The 23,019-nt window shown below is 43.2% G+C and overlaps 1 long non-coding RNA gene across 2 annotated transcripts in view; it reads left to right on the top strand.

Moving 5' to 3' along the window:
• The window catches only part of LOC134911647 (uncharacterized), a 207,729-nt gene that overhangs the window by 167,516 nt on the left and 17,194 nt on the right, over positions 1 to 23,019 (top strand). Inside the window, exon 4 of one of the 2 annotated variants that reach the window (XR_010176738.1) lies at positions 9,294 to 9,447. The exons of the other annotated variant lie outside the window; for it this stretch is intronic. This is a non-coding gene — a long non-coding RNA (uncharacterized LOC134911647). Of the gene's footprint in view, positions 1 to 9,293; positions 9,448 to 23,019 lie in introns of those variants that run through there. 2 annotated transcript variants of the gene reach the window in all.

Genomic DNA, 23,019 nt, shown 5'->3' with positions numbered 1-23,019 from the left:
CGGACCAGATGTCAGCACTCGCTCCAGACTGCCCTGCATCACCGCCAGTGGGTGGGCTCGGAATTCTTAGCCTTTTCCTTGCAGCCCTAGTTACGGGAGAATGTGAAGCAGAGCTGTTGACGGGTCACGTTCCGCTTGACTTGACAAGTGTCTCACCAGCAGGCCTTTGCACCTCTGCACACTTGTGTCTGCCGGAAAGAGAGATACAATGTAGGCTTTAAACCTAGGATTGAGCACGGTGGCCAAAATGTAGTGCTCTGATTTCAACAGATTGACCACCCATGAATCCTGGTTAAGCGAATTAAAGGCTCCATCCACAAGTCCCACATGCCTAGCGGAATCGCTCCGTTTTAGCTCCTCCTTCAATTTCTCCAGCTGCTTCTGCAAAAGCCTGATGAGGGGAATGACCTGACTCAGGCTGGCAGTGTCTGAACTGACTTCACGTGTGGCAAGTTCAAAGGGTTGCAGAACCTTGCACAATGTTGAAATCATTCTCCACTGCGCTTGAGTCAGGTGCATTCCCCCTCCTTTGCCTATATCGTAGGCAGATGTATAGGCTTGAATGGCCTTTTGCTGCTCCTCCATCCTCTGAAGCATATAGAGGGTTGAATTCCACCTCGTTACCACTTCTTGCTTCAGATGATGGCAGGGCAGGTTCAGGAGTGTTTGCTGGTGCGCCAGTCTTCGGCCCGCGGTGGCTGAATGCCGAAAGTGGCCCGCAATTCTTCGGCCCACCGACAGCATCTTTTGCACGCCACTGTCGTTTTAAAAAAAATTCTGCACCACCAAATTCAATGTATGTGCAAAACATGGGACGTGCTGGAATTTGATCACATGTAATGCACGCACAATATTGGTGGCATTGTCCGATGTCACAAATCCCAAGGAAAGTCCAATTGGGGTAAGCCATTCTGCAATAATGTTCCTCAGTTTCCGTAAGAGGTTGTCAGCTGTGTGCCTCTTATGGAAAGCGGTGATACAAAGCGTAGCCTGCCTGGGAACGAGTTGGCGTTTGCAAGATGCTGCTACTGGTGCCGCCGCTGCTATTCTTGCTGCGAGAGGCAATACATCTACCCAGTGGGCTGTCACAGTCATATAGTCCTAAATATGCCCTGCTCCACTTGTCCACATGTCCATGGTTAAGTGGACATTGGGTACAACTGCATTTTTAAGGACACTGGTGAGTCTTTTTCTGACGTCTGTGTACATTCTTGGTATCGCCTACCAAGAGAAGTGGAACCTAGATGGTATTTGGTACCGGGGACACACTAACTCAATAAATTGTCTAATTCCCTGTGAATTAATGGTAGATACAGGACACACATTTAACACCACCACAGGTGCCAAGGCCTGAGTTATCCGCTTTGCAGCAGGATATTTCATCTTCCTCGCAAAGGACTGTTGGACAGTCAATTGCTTACTGGAAGTAGTACAAGTGGTCTTCCAACTTCCCCTCTGGGATGACAATCGACTCCCAGCAGCAACAACAGCAGCGCCAGCAGCAGTAGGCATTACACTCAAGGATCCATCGGAGGAATCCCAGTTAGGAGAGGACTCGTCAGACTTGCCAGTGACATAGCCGGCAGGACTATTTGCATTCCTGTCTAAGGAGGAAATTGACACTGAGGGAGTTGGTGGTGTGGTTTGCAGGAGCTTGGGTACAAGAGGAAGAGATTTAGTTGTCAGTGGACTGCTTCCGCTGCCACCCAAAGTTTTTGAACTTGTCAATGACTTCTGATGAATGCGCTCCAGGTGACGTATAAGGGAGAATGTTCCTAGGTGGTTAACGTCCTTACCCTTAAATAATTCCACCCCGAAGAGGTGATTTTTTTTTGTAATTTGACCAGGCATGTCAATGCCCATATTCATCCCACGGACAACAGGTGTCTCACTGGGTGCCTGACTTAAACAAACCACCTCACCATCAGAATCCTCCTTGTCAATTTCCTCCTCAGCGCCAGCAACACCCATATCGTCATCCTGGTGTACTTCAACAGTGACATCTTCACTTTGATTATCAGAAACTGGACTTTGGGTGCTCCTTCCAGCACTTGCAGGGGGCGTGCAAATGGTGGAAGGCGCCACCTCTTCCCGTCCAGTGTTGGGAAGGTCAGGCATCGCAACCGACACAATTGCACTCTCCTTGGGGATTTGAGATTTAGAAGAATGCACAGTTCTTTGCTGTGCTTTTGCCATCTTAACTCTTCATTTTTCTAGTGGGAGGATGAGTGCTTCCATCCTCATGTGAAGCTGAACCACTAGCCATGAACATAGGCCAGGGCCTCAGCCGTTCCTTGCCACTCAGTGTCGTAAATGGCATATTAGCAAGTTTATGCTACTCCTCAGATGCTTTTAATTTAGATTTTTGGGTCATTTTACTGAACTTTTGTTTTTTTTATTTTACATGCTCTCTACTATGACATTGGGCATCGGCCTTGGCAGATGACGTTGATGGCATTTCATCGTCTCAGCCATGACTAGTGGCAGCAGCTTCAGCACGAGGTGGAAGTGGATCTTGATCATTCCCTATTTTACTCTCCACATTTTTGTTCTCCATTTTTTAATGTGTGGAATTATATGGCAGTAATATATCAATAGCAATGGCCTACTGTACTGTACTATATATGTATACTGTTGGTCACCAAAATGCTGCACTGTAATACTATATATACTGCTCACAATAATGCAGCACAGATATGGAAATTGGAATGGATACTTGCAGTGACACAGAGCTGCAAGATACAGCAATGGCCTACTGTACAACTATATACTGTTGGTCACCAAAATGCTGCACTGTAATACTTTATATACTGCTCACAAAAATGCAGCACAGATATGGAATGGATACTTGCAGTGACACAGAGCTGCAAGATACAGCAATGGCCTACTGTACAACTATACACTGTTGGTCACCAAAATGCTGCACTGTAATACTATATATACTGCTCACAATAATGCAGCACAGATATGGAATGGATACTTACAGTGACACAGAGCTGCAAGATACAGCAATGGCCTACTGTACAACTATATACTGTTGGTCACCAAAATCTTGCACTGTAATACTATATATACTGCTCACAAAAATGCAGCACAGATATGGAATGGATACGTGCAGTGACACAGAGCTGCAAGATACAGCAATGGCCTACTGTACTGTACTATTATTATACTGGTGGTCCCCAGACCCCACAATAAAGCAAACTGAGCATAGATATTTGCAGCACACTGAGCACAGATATGGAGCGTTTTCAAGCAGAGAACGTAGATATTTTCAGCACACTGAGCACAGATATTTGCAGCACACTGAGCACAGATATTTGCAGCACACTGAGCACAGATTACAGAGCTTTTCAGGGAGAGAACGCAGCCACGTCCTCTTCGTTCAATCTCCAATGCACGAGTGAAAGTGGTGGCGACGAGCGGCTCTTTATATAGAATACAAATCCCGCGAGAATCCGACAGCGGGATGATGACGTTCGGGCGCGTTCGGGTTAACCGAGCAAGGCGGGAAGATCCAAGGCTGCCTCGGAACCGTGTAAAATAGGTGAAGTTCGGGGGGGTTCGGATCTCGGAGAACCGAACCCGCTCATCTCTAATTGTTATTAGTATTTATCGAAAGTCACTGTACAGTATGTAACAGCAGAAAACACATCCAGTGTGGATAGAGCAAAATGTAAATGTGTATAATAACTAGAGATAAACGGGTTCGGTTCCCTGAGAACCGAACCCCCCCGAGTTTCACTACCCGAACCCGGATCCGAGTCAGGGTCGGGTTTTCCTGTCTGACTCGGAAACCAGAACGAGGCAAAACATCATCATCCCACTGTCGGATTCTCGCTGGGTTTGGATTCCATATAAAGAGACACGCGTCGCCACAATTTTCACTCCGGCATTGGAGAGTGTAGCGAGAGGACGTGTCTCCGTCCTCTGTTTCCTGCATCAGTACAATGATAGTGTCTTGTTCTGCATCAGTCCAGTCACGGTGGTGGTGTCCTCTGCTGCCATATGTCCAGTGCTGCTGTATAAGTCCAGTCCATTGCAGTGGTGCTGTTTTGTCCTGCTTCAGTACAGTGGTAGTGTCTTGTGCTGCATCAATCCAGTCACAGTGGTGGTGTCCTCTGCTGCCATATGTCCAGTGCTGCTGTATAAGTCCAGTCCAGTGTTGTCCTGCATCAGTCCAGTGGTGATGTCCCTGTGCTGCTGTATATGTCCAGTGATACTGCCGTATAAATCCAGCCCAGTGGTACTGCCATATAATTCCAGTGATACTGCCGTATAATTCCAAAGGTACTGGCATATAAGTCCAGTGATACTGCCGTATAAATCCAGTCCAGTGGTACTGCTGTATAAGTCCAGTGGTACTGCCGTATAATTCCAGTGATACTGCTGTATAATTCCAGTATTACTGCCATCTAATTCCATTGATACTGCCGTATAATTCCAGTGGTACTGCCGAATAAGTCCAGTGATACTGCCGTATAATTCCAATGGTACTGTCGTATAAGTCCAGTCCAGGTGTGCTGCCTTATAAATTCAGTGGTGCTGTCCTGTGCTATATATTATTTACTCCAAATAAAGGGGTTATTAATATTTAATCCAAATATTTTTCACAGGGTTTGCCCTGTGTGGTGTAGAGGTACTCTCTCCTGTAACGAATATTGTTATATAACTCCAGAAAAATAATGGAGAACAAAAATTTGGTGGATAAAATAGGGAAAGATCAAGAACCACTTCCTCTTAGTGTTGAAGCTGCTGCCACTAGTCATGACACAGACAATAAAATGACATCAACCTCGTGTGCTAAGGCCAATACCCTATGTGATAATAGAGGGCATGTAAAATCCAAAAAGCCAAAGTTCAGTAAAAAGACCCCAAAAAATAAATTTAAATGGTCTGAGGAGAAACGTAAACTTACCAATATGCAATTTACGACACAGAGTGGCAAGGAACGGCTAAGGCCCTGGCCTATGTTCATGGCTAGTGGTTCAGCTTCACATGACGATGGAAGTCCTCAGCCTCCCACTAGAAAAATGTTAAGAGTTAAGCTAGCAAAAGCACAGCAAAGAACTGTGTGTTCTAAGATGGTATCACAAATCCCAAAGGAGAGTCCAAGTGTGTCAGCGGTTGTGATGCCTGACCTTCCCAACACTGGATGGGAAGAGGTGGCTCCTTCCACCATTTTCACACCAACTGCAAGTGCTGGAAGTAGCACCCACAGTCTAGTTTCTGATATTCAAATTGAAGATGTCACTGTTGAAGTACACCAGGATGAGGATATGAGTGTTGCTGGTGCTGAGGATTCTGATGGTGATGTGGTTTGTTAAAATTAGGCACCGGGGGAGACACCTGTTGTCCATGGGATGAAGAAGCCCATTGTAATGTTAATCTGTAATATGTAGGGGTAAGGACGTTAACCACCTAGGAACATTCTCCCTCATACGTCACCTGCTGCGCATTCATCAGAAGTCAGTGTCAATTTGTGAAACTTTGGGTAAGAGTGTAAGCAGTCCACTGACACCTGAATCCCTTCTTCCTCTTGTACCCAAGCTCCTGCAAGCCACACCACAAACTCCCTCAACATCAACTTCCTCCTCAGTCAGGAACATCAGTAGTCCTGCAGTCCTTGTCACTAGCAAGACTGAGGAGTCCTCTACTAACCCGGATTCCCCCGGAGGATCCTTGAGTGGTACTGCTGCTGCTGTTGCTGCTGCTGCTGCTGCTGCTGTTGTTGCTGCTGGGAATCGATCATCATCCCAGAGGGGAAGTTAGAAGACCACTTCTACTACTTCAACTAAGCAATTGACTGTCCAACAGTCCTTCGTGAGGAAGATGAAATATGACAGCAGTCATCCTGTTGCAAAGTGAATAACTCAGGCCTCGACTGCTATGTTGGTGTTAGATGTGCATCCGTTATCCGCCAATAGTTCAGAGGGACTTAGAGAATTGATGAAGGTAATGTGTCCCTGGTACCAAATCCCATCTAGGTTCCACTTCACTAGGCAGGCGATACCAAGAATGTACAGAGACATCAGAAAAAGTGTCCTCAGTGACCTAAGAAATGCACTTAACCATGGACATGTGGACAAGTGGAACAGTACAGAATTCTGATGAAGATGTATTGCCTCCCGCAGCAACAACAGCATCGTCACCAGTAGCAGCATCTGGCAAATGCCAACTTGTTCCTAGGCAGGCTACGCTATGTATCACCGCATTCCGTAAGAGGCACACTGCTGACAACCTCTTACGGAAACTGAGGGACGTCATTGCACAATAGGTTACCCCAATCTCCTGGGGATTTGTGATATCGGACAACGCCACCAATATTGTGCATGCATTACATCTGGGCAAATTCCAGCATGTCCCATGTTTTGCACATACAATTAATTTGGTGGTGCAGAATTTTTTAAAAATGACAGGGGCATGCAGGAGATGCCACTTTCGACATTCAGCCACCGCGTGCTGAAGACTGGAGTGCCAGCAAACACTCCTGAACCTGCCCTGCCATCACCTGAAGCAAGAGGAGTTAACGAGATGGAATTCAACACTCTATATGCTTCAGAGAATGAAGGAGCAGCAAAAGGCCATTCAAGCCTATACATCCACCTACGATATAGGCAAAGGAGGGGGAATGCACCTGACTCAAGCGCAGTTGAGAATGATTTCTGTCTTGTGCAAGGTTCTCCAACCCTTCGGACTTGCCACATGGGAAGTCAGTTCAGAAACTTCCAGCTTGAGTCAGGTCATTTCCCTCATCAGGTTTTTGCAGAAGCAGCTGGAGAAATTGAAGGAGGAGCTAAGACAGAGCGATTCCGCTAAGTATGTGGGACTTGTGGATGGAGCCCTTTATTTGCTTTGCAAGGATTCAAGGGTGGTCAATCTGTTGAAATCAGAGCACTACATTTTAGACACCATGCTCGATCCTAGGTTTAAAGCCTACGTTGTATCTCTTTTTTCAACAGACACAAGTGTGCAGAGTTTCAAAGACCTGCTGGTGAGAAAATTGTCAACTCAATCGGAATGTGACCTGTCAACAGCTCCTCCTTCATTTTCTCCCGAAACTGGAGCTGCAAGGAAAAGAATAAGATTTCCTAGCCAACCCGCTGGTGGTGATGCAGGGCAGTCTGAAGCGAGTGATGACATCTGGTCTGGACTGAAGGACCTGCCAATGATTACTGACATGTCTACTGTCACTGCATATGATTCTGTCACCATTGAAAGAATGGTGGAGGATTATATGAGTGACAGCATCCAGGTAGGCATGTCAGACAGTCCGTATGTATACTGGCAGGAAAAAGAGGCAATTTGGATGCCCTTGCACAAACTGCCTTTATTTTACCTAAGTTGCACCCCCTCCAGTGTGTACTCTGAAAGAATGTTTAGTGCAGCCGGTAATCTTGTCATCGATCGGCGTAGGAGGTTACTTCCACAAAATTTGGAGAAGATGATGTTCATCAAAAATGAATTATAAATTCCTCCGGGAAGACCTTTACCAGCAATTGCCTCCAGAAAGTACACAGGGACCTGTGATGGTGGAATCCAGTGGGGACGAATTAATACTCTGTGAGGAGAAGAATGTACACACTGAAAGAGGTGAGGAATCAGAGGATGAGGATGAGGTCGACATCTTGCCTCTGTAGAGCCAGTTTGTGCAAGGAGAGATTGATTGCTTCTTTGCTTCTTTTTTGGTGGGGGCCCAAACAAACCAGTAATTTTAGCCACAGTCGTGTGGCAGACCCTGTCGCTGAAATTATTGTTTTTTGAAAGTGTGCTTGATCTGTTTATACAACAAAAGGGTGGGTGGGAGGGCCCAAGGACAATTCCATCTTGCGCCTCTTTTTTTCCTCTTTGTATCATGTGCTGTTTGGGGAGTAGTTTTTAAAGTGCCATCCTGTCTGACACTGCCGTACAAGTTCAGGGGTACTGCCGTATAAGTCCATGGGTACTGCCACATAAGTCCAGTCCAGTGGTGCTGTCTTGTGCTGCATCAGTCCGCCGATGCTAACGCTTTCTTCGTTAAATCCGTCACTGTCCGGCTATCCCCGTCACCGGCGGCTAATGCGCCTGTGCATTGAAGAGCATATGCAAGCACAGTTCATACCCGATCGTACCACTGCAAAAAGAGCTAGCGTGCGATCGGGTCTGAATGACCCCCAATATTCCAACGTGGTTAAAAATGTATTTTATGCCAAAAATGTAACAAGAATAAAAACTATCATAAGAAAATTTTACATAAAAATAAATGAATAAATGGTGCTGGGTTCTATTTTACAGGAGGCAACAAGTTGATAAAAAAGGTTTGTAGTTTTAGCCGTGCAAAACAATTTCCTAATCCAAACTATGGAAATCGAAAAAACTGATGGATCGTACCTCCTCCTGAGACAGCAACACTAGTCTCCTCAAGCTCATTTATTTTATGTTTGAACTTTCTTATGATATATTTTAATCTTGTTACATTTTTTATCATTAAATTTATTTTTTAACCATGCCAGATTTGTGCTTGTGTTGGACATATGTATTGTATGTATTGGAGATTTTAGGGAACTCTTTCGGGAGCAGTACGGGACATGCATTTCTTGAGGAGACTTTATGTAGTTCACAGAGCCTGATACACTAAACGTAATCTCACCCCCCTTTACATTGTTACAACCCTTACTTATTGTAAGAATGGGTAGACTGCTATCTGCCAGTGTCATGCCCATTTAATGGGGTATGGGTCGTTGGGTCGACTCAACTTAGGTTGACAGTCATTAGGTCGATCACTGGAGTTCGACATGGGCATTATGTCGACATGTACTAGGTCGACATGGACATTAGGTCGGCGTGTACTAGGTCGACAGGTGAAAAGGTTGACATGAGTTTTTTTTAGTTTTTTTGGTGTTGTTTTCTTGGTAAAGTGACGGGGAACCCCAATTAGTGCACCGTGTCACCTCACATGGCTCGCTTCACTCACCATGCTTCGGGCAGGTTACCGTTCCAGTCGTACTCCACGTGGATCGTCAAGTATGGAAAAATCCAAAAAATTGAAAAAAAAATTGAAAAATTCTTGTCAACCTTTTGACCTGTTGACCTAGTACATGTTGACCTAATGCACATGTTGACCTAGTACATGTCAACATAATGCTCATGTCGACCTTCAGTGGTCAACCTAATGACTGTCGACCTGAGTTGTGTCAACCTAACGACCGTATCCCATTTAATGCCAGTTGCTGAAATGTTCGGAAGTATTGCTGATGAGTATTGATACTGTGACTGTTTCCTATTTGTGAACTATTGTTTGTACTTTATTACAGAGAGAGGAGAAAGCTGCCTGTTATCTCTCTTTATCGATATTGACAGTAGTTTCCAGTGCATGGTGCTGCACTGCTCACTCCCCTGAGTAAATGCAGATGACACTCTCCATGCAAAGCACATTATGCCAAACAGCGTTATTACAGAAACTCACACATATGTCTGTGTGTGGTGCTGCCTCCCTGTTGTGGACAGTGTTTTATTATTTTCCTGTGAGGGACAATAAATGTATTTTTTTCCTATAGGGACCAGTGTGTTTAATTATTTTTCTTTGCAGAAGTAAGTGTTTTATTTTTTCTTGTGCAATGCTTTTTGTCTGTGCATGTCTCTGAGTTGCACAGCAATTGTGCACCAATGGTGATCATACAGAGTTGCAGTACAGTCAGGCACACGCACCACAAAGTGTATTACAGATGTGTTGGGTGTTCCTAAGCAGATTTAATGTAGTATGGGTGTGTTATTGGAGCAACATAGGTGTGTTGCTGATAGTGGTTGCATTAGGCATACCTCGCAACTTCTTGAAGCTCTTAAGAGGGACATCTGCCCGAAATTAGGGTGCGTGGTGGAGTAGACTCACAGAATGTGCCACGATCGCAGAGCCATGCCACCATTTTCGTCACTTTGGGGGTATGAATAGCACTCTGTGAGCTGCTGGCCATGCCCCCTGTCCCTCTCTGCCGGTGAATATATGTCTATTTACTGCTGCTCTGCTAAAAAGAGCAGTGTGAGAGAGGGTCTCCCTCCCAACTGCCCCCGTACCCCCAGCACTGGACACTGCGGCCCGCGGGTGGGACAGTCCATGAAAAATAGGACTGTCCAGCAAAAATCTGGTCAATTGGGAGGTATGATATAGAAATGCTGCATTTGCTCACAATGGATGGATGGATGATGTGCACCTAGCATAGGACTAGTGAAGTTTTAATGATGTGACCAATAGTGGTATATAAACATGCACAAAGCATACAGTAATTGCAGTGTCAGAGTCCCAGTGCTCACACATTTTAATGCACAGATGTACACCAGGGAAACAGCTTTGTAACAGCATGATTATAAAGTTGCAGACACAACTGCAGCAAAATCGGGTGCTATGAGAAGGGATCATACGCCCCTCGACAGGCCACACCCCATCAACAGACCCCAATTTCATTAGGGCTGCTTCCAGAAATTTCCCAGGCTGTTTTTCCATCCCAATCCACCCCTGACAATAACGCACAATACAGTAGGTTCTGTTGTCAGTCATTTGCATGCATTGAAATTAGTGATAAGCTGTAAAGTACATTAAACTAACACTAATGGGTATGAGGCCTTAAAAACATTTTTTTATGTCCAACATGGATAATGATGATAGTAGTAGTAGTAGTAGTAGTAGTAGTAGTAGTAGTAGCAGCAGCAGTTCCTTGATTTGTAAGGCACTAAAGTGCTTGTCAGTACTGGGCATGGGAAAAACAGGGCTTTATAATAAATGCAGATAGGACAGAAATGGTATGAGAGATACTACAATGTAATATGAAACGGGGCACAGCTGAACCTGGAGGAGCAAGTGTGGCTCAATAAGGAGATTGGGGAGGGTGTACCAGTTTGAGTATAAAAGGTCTCTAATGCATAGTTCAATATTTAAATATTTTTTTTTTAATTTGGAAGCTGTGGGAGAGTACCATAAGGCATATTAGTAAAGTCCACAAGTTAGTAGCAGCACCATAGACAAGTGTGTGTCTATTACCCAAGAACAGTAAAGGGTGTGTGTGTGGGGAAGGGGGGGGGGGGGGGGGGGGGTAGTGTGCAGTTCTGAGATAGATCATTAAGGGCACAAGAGTATTTTTATATTAAATCTAAGATTTTGTTGATTTCTCTGTAAGCAAGTGTAATTTGATTAGTATGCAGCCAGACATGGCTAGCCATTCTATAGCCATTCTGTATACAGTACTGTATTTGCAGAACAGTGAAGTAGTACGAAAGGACAAATTAGGTGAGGGGAAGATCAGATAAAAAGAGGTTACTGTATTCAAGGTGAGATATGATGAGTGAATACATAAGAGTTTTTGTTTCATATTGTTAACAAATTGGCTTATTGTGCAAATATTTTGAAGGTGGACAGGACTCAGAGACAGATTCAATATAGGGGAAAAAAGAGAGTGTAGAGTCAAGTGCAACACCAAGCAAGCGACTTTGGAAAGTGTGATGATGTTGATGTGATTGTGAGGTTACGGTGGTATTTCTGGGACAAGTGAGAAAATGAAACTCTTTTTTGAACACACTGAGATCTAGGTAGTATTGGAACAACCATGTAGAGATTGCAGAAAGCTAGTTGATTACATGAGGTAGTGCAGAAAATTCTTGAGGGATTAGGACATCTTTTAGCTGAATGCTGTATTTCACTGATTTCACATTAGCATGCTTCTGATTTCTATTTATAAGCTGTAAAACATCAAACATGTTTTGAGATAAATACAGTAGAATACATTTTGAATATTTTAGATTTGGTGTGCACTAGGGAATCTCTCAATCAAAAGTCCTCATTATTTCTCTTTCAGCCATGGGGGACACTGGAGATATCATGGGGTACTGGAAGCTATGCGTTAGGTGTGTTACATTGGTGAGAAGTAATAAATAAAATGTTAGAATAATTAGAATGTTAGTTGTTACATAGGTAACAACACTCACACCACGGCTTCTATTTACTAATATTCGTGTTTAAGTCGGTTTATGTAGTGTTTAAACTTGTTTTGTATCTGGTGCATTTTCATGCAACTTTTTGAAACTATATACGCCAAGTTACTAAGCAGTCGAGTTTATGGTTTTCGTGTTTTCCGATGTCGATGCCAGTCGTTTTTTTTTTGGCACATTTACGGCCGTCATTGTCGTTTGTGTACGTGTTTTTGTTGTTTTTACAGGTTTATTTTCTATGTTAAACGCGGCAGGGTTTTTTTTCAACCACGGCCGCATTTTCACCTTTAGTTTCGTTTTTCATCCCCGTTTGTGATTGGTTGTGTTTCAGATGTAGGAGTGTCTGTGCGCAACCATATAAATACGCCCCAAACCTTCCGCACCTCGTGGGTTTAGTTAGTGGTGAGGAGGGAGGTTGTGCTGTGGAGGTTGGTGAGTAGTTGGTTTGGTGAGGAGTTTTTTGGGCGATTTCTGAGTGTAGTATTGTGTTTGAAAGTAGTCTTGTCATTCTTGTAGTCTTTTTTTTTTTGTTTTGTCTCATTTTTTGTCCAAGTTTTTTTGATTTAGAGTCCCTTGTCTTGTGTGTGTGTGTGTGTGTGTGTGTGTGTGTGTGTGTGTGTGTGTGTGTGTGTGTGTGTGTGTGTGTGTGTGTGTGTGTGTGTGCAGTGGTAGTGGAGGAGTGTGTTGTTTGTTTTTCTTTTTTCTGTGTTAATTGTTTAACCAGACAATTATGTCTGACTCAGAGGTGAGTGAGGTGGTGGGTGTGAGTGAGGGGGAGGAGGTTGGTCAGGTGGAGGAGGTGAGTGAGAGTGAGGTTAGTGAGGTGGAGGAGGTGGGTGAGGTTGCTGCAGCAGCCTCAAGTGACAGTGATAGTGACAGTCAGACAGCTCCGCAGCCACGCACCACTACTAAGACTGGGCAGAATGTAAAGTTTAGTTTTGCAGAAAATGTGGCATTGGTGCGGGAGCTGATGAAGTATCAGCGGCAGCTATTTGGGCCTTAGTCCGCCAAGGTGCCAACACGGAAGAAGACGGTGTTGTGGGCGAAAGTTGTTGCTGCTGTAAATAGTGAGGGGGTGGTTAAGCGGACGGAGGACACGTGCCGCAAACGGTACTATGACATAAAGCGACGTGTCAAGTCCAAAATGGCCAAGGAGGCGAAGTCGGCTCGCAAAACCGGTGGTGGACAGCCCTATATTGCCAGATATCTGGACTATGAGGAGCCCATGCGGAGTTTAATACCTCCTGAAGTAGTGTCTGCAACCCATGTCCGTGATTCCGATCTGCCCAGGAAGGATGGTGAGCATGTGTATTTGTCTTATCATTCCATTACATTACTTCTGTCTTTATGTTTTTTCTTAATGTGTGTCATGTGACGTTGCATATTACTCCCATCTTCATGTGTGCGTCAGCAAATACATTGTTTTTGGTTTGTTTTTTTGCCAAAGCCAATATAACATAGTACTTTATAGTATGTCATGTGATTTTTTTACAGTACATTTTCCATGTGTAGTTTGGACTTGGTGTGTCATTGAATTGTACAGCAATAATGTTTTCCTTTGGCACATGTGCCAGTTTGCAAGTTGGCCTATGTTTTTGATTTCAGTTATCCATGTGCAATGTTTGAAAATCAGTGGTTGACATGTTAGAGGCTGGAGTAGTGTAAAGTGGCTTTGAAGCCAGTTACATGTGTCATTTCATTAGTTGTATGTAATCTTGTTTAAGACAAAACCACTATTTTTTGGTACATTTAGAGTCTGTATTTGTACCCTGACACAACACTGAAGACTTAGTTACCGTACTATTATGATGGTTTTTTTAATTGTGGTTTGGTTTTTTGCTCATATTGTGCTAATGTGTGTTTGTAGTGCCACATCACAGAGCATTTTCTATATTGCATCTTTCATTAATGACATAACATTTTTCAATGAAGATGTCTGTGTTTTGGGTAGTTAGTGTATGTATTAGTAATTGTGGGTCAGATTTATTAAGCCTGGTGAAGTGATAAAGTTGAAGTTGATAAATAACCAAACAATGAGCTCATAACTTCCATGTTACAGGCTGGGTTTGCAAAATGTCACTTAGGAGCTGATTGGCTGGTGCTTTATTAACAACCACTTTATCATTTCACCAGGATTATTAAATCTGCCCCTGTGTCCTATACATTATTTCCTGTGTTGCACTTTCCATAGTGCATATGGTTATTGGCCAATGTGTGTATTTATTTAAAACATTTATGGTTGTGTACAGAAATTATGCACACATAACTAAGCATCCTTTTGAGAAAGATTTAATGTTTGTAAACATAATGGGTGGATGTATCAACAATAGCATGAAGAAATTAGTTATTTTATTTGTTTCGTTATTTACAGTGTTGAAAAAAGCAGTACTGGTTGGCCTACAGTCACTCCCATTACATCTGATGATGATGACGCTGCGGAAGCAGGTAAAGTGTCCATTGTAGTATAGGTTATGTTTGTAAAGGAATGGCCATAACAAAAGTACACTTTAAATCCCAGGTCCATCCCAAGAAGTTTTGACCAGCAGAAGGAGGACTCCTGTAGCACACCAAACAAAAGTACATGTGGCAACAAAGAAAGCAAGGTCTGATGTCCAATCACAACCACAGCAGTCTACTCTGCCACGAAGACTGTCGACAGTTTCTTCGGTACCACCACTCCAAATTTTGGTCACACCTCGAAAAGACGCCAACCACACTCCCCTCATCTTGATTGTGAGTAAGAAACTGTAATGATGAAATAAAGTAATCATCTCATAATAATCCATTTAATGACACTAATTAACTTTAAATTCCACAAAATCTGCTATACTTACCGAAAAAAAACATCAAATGGATTCTGACCAAAATGGCCTTGTCCACATCCAGTAAAGATATGTATGTCCACTTCAGCCATACAGCAGCAGATTGTGTTGAAGATGCTGCAAAATAAACACATGTGTAAGCTTGCAAAATAGTAATATTATTTTCCGCAATTTAACTTATGTGTTTGTCATAACATTGGCACCAACATGCCAAAACATAACTAAGTTTAAGATTTAAACACTATAAGGCCAAAAATTAAGTTTTTAAGTGTGTTTTTATTGTGGAGTATTTCTGATCTACCATACAACTATGTGCTTGTTTTAATAATGAAGTAACCAGACACATTTGCCACAAACAGGAATATGTCTGTTTTGTAGTTCTGAGTGATGATGTTGCTATGCTGGATATCTGAATGCACTACTTAAATACATGTGTTCCATGTTTATTGGTTTGCTTACATTTTTTAAACATATGTCAAACTTACGCAAAAATGGTTCTAATTCCAGATTCTAGTACTGGTACCAGCATCCAGATGCAACAGCAGCAACACAGTGACATGGATGAGACAATCATGTTACAAATGCAGCCATTAATCCAAGGAATCAGCCACCCAGCACCTGTGAGTACACCACCACATCAAAGCACTCCACCACCACAACACAGCCCAACAACACCAGTAGCACAAGGCCCCGATCAAGTGTTTTGGGACAGTTGGGCTACACAGTAGGCCACTAATCAAGATTGCCTGCATAGGCTACCCAAATTTTTGCAAACCTACCAGCTCACCTCAGAAGAATCAGCAGAAATATCAGTCGCCAAAATGAACCAACCACCAGAATTGCCAATACCATGGAAATCATGCGTGCAGACATTACACATGTCATGGGCAACTTACAACGCATAATGGAAGAACAGCACAGACAACAGCAAAGCTACATCAACATCTTAGAAAACAATCAAATGATCAATGAATCTATCACCAGAATTTTAGAAAATCAAAATGCTGCAACACGTGAACTTAATGCCATCCTCACTAACCTCAATGAAACACTCAGATCCCAGCACCATCAGCAGCCAAGCAGCAGTTCTGGTAGGACTACTCCGATTCTATCACCAGTGTCCTTACCACCAAGGCGCTCCACCAGAGCACGCCAACACAACAGTGGTAAAGGCAAAGGCCAGTCCAAGCAGCCAACCACAAAAAAATAAAAAATAGATACACGATCTCTGTATAGACAAGTAAATAAACACATTTAGTAAGTGTAGGTTTGTCACAATATCTATTACACTTACCACCTTGTCAATTTTTTGAACATCATTAATTATAAGTGTTACAAACAACAACAGGATTTTGCCCAACACATTTATTCTTTCACATCTTTGAATTTTTTAGGAGGAGGACAAAGTTATTTGAACTGCACATTGATGTTAGCATGCAGTAACAAGAACACTTGATTTTTTTCTAATCATTACTCTTTCTAGATTCCAATCATTCTCATATCCTGCAGGCAGACTAATTGACAGCCATGCAGAATGTCTTTAGCATGCAGTAACAAGACCACTTGATTTTTTCTAATCATTACTCTTTCTAGATTCCAATCATTCTCATATCCTGCAGGCAGACTAATTGGCAGCCATGCAGAATGTCTTTAGCATGCAGTAACAAGACCACTTGATTTTTTTCTAATCATTACTCTTTCTAGATTCCAATCATTCTCATATCCTGCAGGCAGACTAATTGGCAGCCATGCAGATTCATCTATGACCAATACAAATTACAATGTGATTGTTAACTCTTTTATCTTTCTTCTCTATACAACATTACAAGAAGAACACAATTGAGTTGGCTAAAACGGTCCTAATATGTTGTGATCGAATTTAGATAATTCAGTGCCAAAATGATTGTCATTATAGTTGGGCCATGTTTGTGCGTGTTAAAAATGAGTAATCAGTTTCTTACACATGATGCAGAAACAAAGAAATTGTAATTTTTTTTAAATAAATACAAATAATGTGTATAATAATGGATATATGTGGCAAACTGTGTATTGACTTACAAATCAGCAAGTTTACTGCAGCATACATTACAAAATTAATTATTTTGGATGATACTAAGTTTGTGTCCCTTAAATACGATGGAGCATCACACATAGGGACACATGTATTCCTCAAGGCTAACATATTATATGTGGAGGAGTGTTTAGTTAGGACACAGGTTCTCAAACTCGGTCCTCAGGACCCCACACAGTGCATGTTTTGCAGGTCTCCTCACTGAATCACAAGTGACATAATTAGCTCCACCTGTGAACCTTTTAAAATGTGTCTGTGAGTAATACATACACCTGTGCTTCTACTGGGTTACCTGCAAAACATGCACTGTGTGGGGTCCTGAGGGCCGAGTTTGAGAACCTGTGCATTAGGACATTACACACAATCATAAAGTAAAATACTAACTAAATTAGTATGTGGATTATGTGTGCTTGTAATAAATTATCTGTGCAAGTATAATAACACTTATCCAGACTTCATGCATGCCACTCATAATCTGTTTATTTGAGCTTTAAAATAAACACAAGACACATGCTACATTTGTTTTGCATAAAGTGAGGGTATGTTTGTATGTCTCAAGGAGACAGACACATTCTGAGTAATGGTTTGTAAATGAAAAATGGGGCAACATATATTTAGGCTTACACAACAAATGAAAGAAGCAAACAAAACTTACCTTAAAATTAACAATTTATGAGGTCTTGCCTAACCTGCCTCCCTACATCTGTACTCCAAGTATCACCAGATGTCTCTAATTCCTCTGCTTGCTGGCTGCTTTCTTCATCCTCCTCCTCCTCAACATGTGGCAGATGTTGTTGCAAACACATGTTATGAAGAAAGCAGCAGCAGAACACAATTGGAGTCATCTTCAAGGGATTATACAACAAAAGGCCACCAGACTTATCTAGACACCAAAACCTAGATTTCAGCACACCAAAACATCTTTCTATCACATTCCGCGTGGACTTATGTGCATGATTGTAATTGTGTTCAGCAGGGGTATCAGGTTGGGACAATGGAGTTAGAAGCCAAGAGAAACAGCCATATCCTCCATCACCTAAAAGACACAGATATAGTAACGCGATTCATGTTAAGATACAGCAACACATAAGTAACACACTGTGAGGCAGATGTATTAACCTGGAGAAGGCATAAGGAAGTGATAAACCAGTGATATGTGCAAGGTAATAAAGGCAGTGGACAATCTGTTCCTAAATGATAATTTACATATTGGAGCTGATTGGCTGGTGCCTTTATCACCTTGCACATATCACTGGTTTATCACTTCCTTATGCCTTCTCCAGGTTAATACATCTGCCCCTGTATTTGGACAAAGTAGACACAGGCATACACATATAAAATTACATACCCAGCAGCCATCCATCTGGCATTTGTCCGTCCTCAAACTTATCAAAGAGGGATAACTGACTGAGGATGAAGGAGTCATGGCAGCCCCCAGGGTAACCAGAAACAACACTCATTATTTTGAGATTTGCATCACAAACCACCTGCACATTTGTGGAGTGCTCTAGATGGCGATTAGTATAGATGTGCTGCCTGCCCCTAGGTGGTCTCAGCTGAATGTGTGTACAATCTATGGCTCCCAGCACATTGGGCATGCCAGCCAGCTCATAGAAATCTACCCTGACGGCATGCCACTGAGACTCCTGGGTAGGGAAGCAGATTGAGGCCTCGATGTGGGGCTGCAAAACAGCCAACACCTGTGTGTATATTTGAAATAAAATTAAACATGAGATTTTAGGACAGAACTGGCCACCGAGTAATTAAAATCAACCAAAAACAGAGGAGGTAGTTAGGTATACATCACCTGTGTTAATATTCTTGAAAATGAGGGCTGTGAGATTCCTATGACATCCCCAAACACAGCCTGAAAGCTGCCAGTAGCCATAAAGTGCAACACAGCCAGGAGTTTGTGCAGGCCTGAGACAGAGCGAGAGCGTCCTGTCTCAGGGTCTAGGCCCAGTTTGACAAGGTCATACAGACGGAAAATGTTGTTACGATTTAGACGGAACATCTGTATGACCGTATCATCGGACAATGCGTTCAAGTTTAAATGCCCCCTAAAAAACGAGGCCTGCGCAGCCTCCGCGGAACCTGTACAACCTGCTGACCATGTTCAGATTCTTGGCCCTGGTTACTTACAGGCTGATGTCTGAGTCTGAGGAATCCCACAGCACACAAAAAATCACTGGTCCACAGTCCTGCTGCCATTTATGAGTGTAGGTGGATTGAAATGGGCCTAAGATCCTTTTATAGGCATCCTAATTCAGGTGTGAGTGATTTGTTAGTTGCAACTCATGTAAACACGCCTGAAAAAAGCAGGTCTATTTTTTGCCGCTTTTTTTAACGAATCACAAAAAAATACGACCGCAATTGAGCACTCAGAGACTAACACCCAAATACGAATGAATAGTGAATACCCGTGTTGTATGAAATAACAGCCACGTTTGACCGATGGTCTATTCATTCGTATTTTTGAACTTTGCCGTTAAAACCATTACGAATAGCCCAAACACTGCCGAGATTTGTGCTTAGTGAATTCCCGTGTTAGGACTTAGAAAAAAAAACACAAATCGGTCAAACTCGGATTATTAGTAAATATAGGCCCGCCTGTCTATTTCAGTAACCTGTCTCTAGTGGGTAGAGCTCTGTCCCCACAGACAGCAGTTCAGCCCATGCAGACTCAGCTTAGTAGGAAGACATCCTTGCAGGTGGAAGTTTCCTTCTTTGGTGTGTGAGTCACTGGAGGGAGAGCCAGGGAGAGAACAGTAGTCCTCTCCACACTATATTGCCAGGGACAGTAGCCTAATGGGGCAATGACAAGGTTGCCCATAGGACAATTTTTGGCAGCAGGGGCAAGGCTTTGGAGAGGTGACTGACTCTCTGTATGAAGGATTTCATTCAGTTATGCTTTGCTCTGAACTGTTGTCCATGATGGAGAATGTAGAGAGGCCGTGGCTTATGTAGGTGAGCCATCTTTAGACTCTAGCATTTTCTCTGGGCCAAGATATCAGCCTCAGTGGTGGAAGCAAGGAGTGCCCTCTGGCTTTGCACATGGTGGGCCAACACGGAATCCAAAAATGTATTGCTACTGATGCTGCCTCTAAGTTTGCATTTCTGCCATCCTCAGCTGTTAAACCTAAGTTCTTCTGTTTTGATCCCTTTGCTCCCATGGGCAACTCAGGTTCCAGCCTTACTTTCATGGTCAGGGCTCTTCCCAAGTCAGAAAGCCCAAAAGAAGATAACCTTTGACAGGCCACAAAGCCCAATGAGAAACAGTTAGGATTGTAGGCTATACACCCACCTAGGAATTCCCCAAGGTGGGAGGTTGTCTACAGTTGTTCTTGTGAGAAATGGTGGAAGACAATATCCAATTCTTTGGTACGCAGTGTTGTAGGAAAGGGCAATGTCCTTTCCTTCAAGAAACATCTGTCATTTTTTAACCACCAGTTTTCCTCATGATTCTTCCACAGCCGGGGCTTTAACATTATTTGTTAGGTACCTTGTGGACTCGGATGTTATTTCCCATGTAGCTTTACAACAAAGGGGAACTGGTTTCTATTAAAATGGTTACTAGTGGGAAAACCAGATGGCGCATTTCATCCAATAATTTGAAGTCCCTGAATGTTTATTTCCAGGTTCTGGAGGACTTTTTAGTGTTCCTGGGAATCAAGGAGACTTACTAGCATAGTCTGATTTCAGAGTAACTCCTACAGTTTGCGGTCCTCTCTTCTACTATCAGTTTTGGGTCTTACCTTTTGTGTTGTCAACAGCTCTTCAGGTGTTCACCAAAGTAATGTTGATGATGGCAGCTTCCTTGTGGCTCCAAATGGGTCCTGATAATTCCTTTACCTGGATGACCTTCTCCCTGTAGCCAAGTTGGAAGAACACTACAAGAACACCTCACCATGATGATTCAGATCCTTTCATAGTCAACTGGCACAAATCCAGCCTGAACTCTTCTCAGTAGCTAGTGCACTTAGGGGCCCTTTTGAACACTCTGCTCAAAGGGTGTTTCTTCCCCTGGGACAAGAGTGTCTCTCTGCAGGTGATGATTCAGTCTCTTCTTCAGTTATGGAGAGTGTCAGTGCATCTATGCATGTGAGTCCTAGGAAAAATGGTGTATATATTCAACATGGAGATTACCTAGTTCCATTCCAAGATCCTCTAGGCAGAATTCTGTACAAGTGTAACAGCTCTTCAATTCAGATGAGGTCTCAACTAAGTTCATTGTCCCTGCTTGTCACTCTCTCCTCTAGTAGCTTCAGATGACTCACATAGGCAAGTGTCATCCCTTCTACTCACTAAAGATGCCAGCCTCAGGAGTTAGGGGGCATTCACGCAAGCAGTAACCTTTTCGGTCACCAGGAGTTGTTTCAAAAAATGGTGGATGCTCATCCATAGACCTGATGGCATCAACCACAAACTTCTCCGCTACTGTTCCATGACTTGGGACCCAGTGGCCTTTCTCGTGAATGCACTATGGGTTCCTTGGACCTATGTACTGATTTATGTCTTTCCCCTGATGTCCCTTCTACCTCAGGTTATTTGCAAGTGAAAACTAGAGAGAAGGACCATTATTCTAGTAACTCTGGATTGGCCACTCATGGAAGGGTATGTAGCTCTCAGGCACCTGTTGGTAGCAGCCCTTTGGTGGCTTCCTCTCAGACCAGACCTTCTCTTGCATGGGCCTTGTCTCCACAAAGATCCACAGCATTTGACTTCAACATGAATGCTGTTGAACCAAGGGTTTCTCAGACGCTATGATCCATACCATGCTTTGTGCTAGGAAACTGGTTTCAGCTAAGGCACACAGGGTCTGGAGAGACTATTCACCTGGTGTGCTTGGCAGAAATTGAAGTGTGAGATTTTCCATGTTTCTAAGACGTTGGGCTATATGTAATATCCTGTGAGTTGCCAGAGGTGCGGAACTTTGAGCAAGTCTGACCCTTTTTTTTAAAGCAGCAATCATTTACAATGCAAAACCAATCTGGTTTGCTTTGTAAATGATTGCTGCTTTAAACACTTAACTACCTTATTATTTTCCGAAAAACTGCACAGAAAATGTTGGGGGGTTTTCTGAGTAAATTACTTGTAGAATGTGTATTAGACCTTATTCAAAATGATTTTAGTTAAAAAGAAAAATATATATATTTGAAATTTTTAAACATCAGAACATTGGTCACCACCATCAGAACATTGTGACCATCGGATGCCATTGCTGCTTTCATTTTGAAAGCCGTAACAGCAACCAGGTACACAGGGAGGGGCTTGGGGTGTTCATTTACACTTCCTCAGCGGCTGCTATTGTCTGCAGCCACTGGGTAGGGGGTCCTGCTGTACTGACCGATCATCAGTGGTCAGCAGCTCGGCAAACACTGGTAGAGGGTGCAGGGAGGCAGAAATAACTTCCGGTCCGTCTGACAGCAGCAGCGGAAGGAAAGTTTCTCTTCCCTGCCATTGCAAACACTTTATCTGACTGGTCGCATCCTGTGTGACCAGGCCAGATAAGACACTTGCTGGTATGGTTGCATCTGATGCGACCATGCCAGTCAAGTGGTTAAAAAAGGGCAGACTCGCACAAAGTCTCGCACCTCCATCAACTCACAGGCTATTACATTTAGCCCTCTGTCTTTTTTTGCAGTCACGGCTGGATTTGGGTCTTTCTCTGATTTCCCTGAGATGCTTAGCAACTATTCCTGCTATTCAGACTTTTCTCCAGGGTGGTTCTTCATATTCAGCCCTCATTGGTGCATCCAAGTGTGTTGTCACATACAGTAAATCTTCATTCCTGATTTTTCACCTGGAGCAGTTTGTATTGAGAACCACTCAGTCTTTTCTTCCAAAAGGTGCTCTCCAGGATTCATATTAATCAGGAGATTGTGATTCCTTCCTTTCTGTGTGACAGGGATTCCTAGATATCTGTGGACACTATAGGAGCTCTCGAGCTCTCCGCATGTATGTGGACAGGTCTACAGATTTTCAGTGTTTGGACTCCTTCTTTGTCCTATATTGTCAAAAGAGGTTGGTCTGCATGCGCGTCCCCTTCGTTCCCGGAAGTACACCTTGCCGGGCACACTGAGTCGTAGACGTAGCCACGATTAGCATTCCTCCATCTGTACTGTACCATTTGACACTTGCAGTGGCGGATTCAGGGGGGGGGGGTACCAA

This window comes from Pseudophryne corroboree, chromosome 4 (genome assembly GCF_028390025.1).
Source record: "Pseudophryne corroboree isolate aPseCor3 chromosome 4, aPseCor3.hap2, whole genome shotgun sequence".
NCBI lineage: Eukaryota > Metazoa > Chordata > Amphibia > Anura > Myobatrachidae > Pseudophryne > Pseudophryne corroboree.
Note: the sequence above shows the minus strand (reverse complement) of the source record. Positions and strands in the feature narration are given on the sequence as shown.